The sequence below is a fragment of the Triticum aestivum genome, chromosome 6D (assembly GCF_018294505.1).
Source record: "Triticum aestivum cultivar Chinese Spring chromosome 6D, IWGSC CS RefSeq v2.1, whole genome shotgun sequence".
Classification (NCBI taxonomy): Eukaryota; Viridiplantae; Streptophyta; class Magnoliopsida; order Poales; family Poaceae; genus Triticum; species Triticum aestivum.
Window position 1 is genome coordinate 308,132,797 of NC_057811.1, and position 3,312 is coordinate 308,136,108.

A 3,312-nucleotide genomic window follows, 5' to 3' on the forward strand; every position below is an offset into this window, starting at 1 on the left:
ACCCGAGATCCGCCGGTTTTGACACCGACATTGGTGCTTTCATTGAGAGTTCCACTGTGCCGTCGACGAAAGGTTCAATGGCTCCTTCAATCATCGATAGGGACGCTATCCAAGGAGAAACCTTCCTCCCCGGAGAGATTTTGTTGTTCGGCGGCTTCATACTGCAGGCCAACTCGCTTGGCCATCTGGAGCAGGTCGATAGCTACGCCCCTGGCCATCAGGTCAGATTTGGAAGCTTGAACTACATCGCGGATACCCGTGGAGACTTGATCTTCAGTGGGTTTGAGACCGCAGTGATTGCTCTCCCTCGCCCCGATGAACATGACTTAGATCTGTCATCGGATCACGTCCAGGAGATGGTTCCTGTTGCTGCAACGGCCTTAGAACCGAAGCAGATCGTGCCCTCCGAGGCCACAAAGTCCGCGGCGTTGGAGCCACACACGGACTCGACATCCTGCAATATTTGCGTCAATGGAACTCCGGACTCGTATCCGGCTATAAGTTCCGGTCCAGGTACGCCTGCGGACACCGAGCTGGATCGGTCATCGATTTTCAAATTCAGCACCGTAGACATCTTCCAGCACTCACCTTTTGGTTACGTGCTAAACTCTTTAAAGAACTTGTCCTTGGAGGAAGACTCACAGCCAAGCTATGTTCGGTTCGAGCTAGAGGCGGATGACGAGGAGCTTTGCTTCCCACCCGCAACGCACTTCATAGCCACTGTCGATGACTTAACCGACATGCTTGACTATGGCTCCGAAGACATCGACGGTATGGACGACGATACCGACAAGGAGGAAGGCCAAGACCCGCCATTCACTGGTCGTTGGACGGCCACCTCTTCATACGACGTGTACATGGTTGATACACCTAAAGGATCTGGCAATGACAAAGAAGAGCCAGATGTGAATAAACCCTCTGAGACGCAGTCCAAGCGCCGGCGGCCCAAACGCCGCTCTAAGCCCCGTCGCTCAAAGGATGGCAACACTGGAACCGGAGAAAATAGTACTCCGGGCGACGCCGAAAACAATGAAGACCCTGTCGGAGCTGCATCCTAATAGGAGGAACACGACAACGGGCAAGATAACCCTGATGAACAGGCCATAGAAGATGACTCGAAGGACGATAGTTACCGTCCACCCTCCAAGGAGGAGACAAGCCTTGGCAACGAAGACTTCATCGTGCCTGAGGATCCTCTGGAGCAGGAGAGCTTTAAGCTTCAGCTCATAGCCACTTCAAGAAGCCTGAAAAAGAAACAGCAGCAGCTTCAAGCTGAACAAGATCTGCTCGTCGACAGATGGACTGATGTCCTGACAGCCGAAGAATACGACCTCAAGTGCCCAGCCAAGAGCTACCCGAAACGCAGACTGCTACCTCAATTCGATGAGGAGGCGCCAGAGCACATATCTCCCTTGTGTAATGCGGAACGACCACCACGTGGTCGAGACAGGGCGGCCGACCGGCCACCCCGCGGTCGGGATAAAGCCGCAACTCAGGCCGAACAGCAGCCTGCCCCACCGCCCCGCAAAAATAGAGACGGAAGAGTTCGGGGTCATACATACGACGTCCGGCAGACCCTGGATAGTAGAGCAGGACACACAAGATCGATCTACGGATCGCGAGGACGTGCCTCGAGGCACGATGACGGCTACCTATTCGGACATGACAAACCTAACCACGCCCGGGCCGAATGCCGCAGACGGACTCCATCAGAGCTACGCCACGATGCGGCCCGATATAGAGGCGCCGCACACCCTCTCTGCTTCACAGATGAAGTACTGGATCATGAATTCCCCGAGGGGTTCAAGCCCGTCAATATCGAATCATACGACGGCACAACCGATCCTTCAGTATGGATCCTGGATTTTATTCTCCATATCCATATGGCTCGAGGAGATGACCTCCACGCCATTAAATACCTCCCACTAAAGCTCAAAGGGCCAGCTCGGCACTGGCTTAACAGCCTGCCTGAAAATTCTATCGGCAGCTGGGAGGACTTGGAAGAAGCCTTCCTGGACAACTTCCAACGAACCTATGTCCGGCCACTAGACGCCGACGACTTAAGCCACATAGTTCAACAACCTGGAGAATCAGCCAGAAAATTCTAGACTAGGTTCCTAACCAAAAAGAACCAGATCATTGACTGTCCAGATGCTGAGGCCCTAACAGCCTTCAAACATAGCATCTGTGACGAATGGCTAGCACGCCACCTCGGCCAAGAAAAGCCGAAGTCTATGGCAGCCCTTACAGCACTCATGACCCGCTTTTGCGCGGGTGAGGACAGCTGGCTGGCTCGTAGCAAGAACACAGCCAGCGAGGCAGGCCCCTCCGAGGCCAAGAATAGCACCAGCAAGCTCCGGCGCAATAGGTACAAACGCCGAAGCAATGGCGACAACACCGGTGACACCACAGTTAACGCCAGATTTAGTGGCTCCAAGTCCGGCCAACGGAAGAAGCCCTACAAAAGAAACAATGAAGGACCTTCCAGCCTCGACCGCATACTCGACCGTTCGTGCCAGATACATGGCACCCCAGACAAACAAGCCCATCACACCAATAGAGACTGTTGGGTTTTCAAACAGACTGGCAAGTTAAATGCTGAAAACAAAGAAAAGGGATCACAAAGTGAGGACGAGGATGAAGAGGCCCGGCAGCCGAACACTGGGGGACAGAAGGAATTTCCCCCTCAAGTCAAAACGGTGAACATGATATACGCTACACACATCCCCAAAAAGGAGCGCAAGTGAGAACTTAGGGATGTCTACACGGTAGAGCCAGTCACCCCCAAATTCAATCCGTGGTCATCATTCCGGTTCACTTTCAATCGTCGAGATCACCCAACTAGTATCCGCCATGGCGGTTCAGCTTCACTAGTCCTCGACCCAATTATTGACGGGTTTCACCTAACACGAGTCCTGATGGACGGTGGTAGCAGCCTCAACCTGCTTTATCAGGACACAGTGCGGAAGATGGGCATTAACCCCTCACGAATCAAACCAACAAAGACTACCTTTAAAGGAGTCATACCAGGCATAGAGGCCCGCTATACGGGCTCAATCACGCTGGAGGTGGTCTTCGGTTCTCCGGACAACTTCCGAAGCGAAGAGTTAATCTTCGATGTCGTCCCCTTCCGTAGCGGCTATCACGCACTGCTCGGACGAACCGCGTTTGCTAGATTCAACACAGTGCCACACTATGCTTATCTCAAGCTCAAGATGCCCGGTCCACGCGGCATCATAACAGTCAATGGGAATACGGAACGCTCCCTCTGAACAGAGGAGCACACCGCCGCCCTAGCAGCAGGAGTACAGA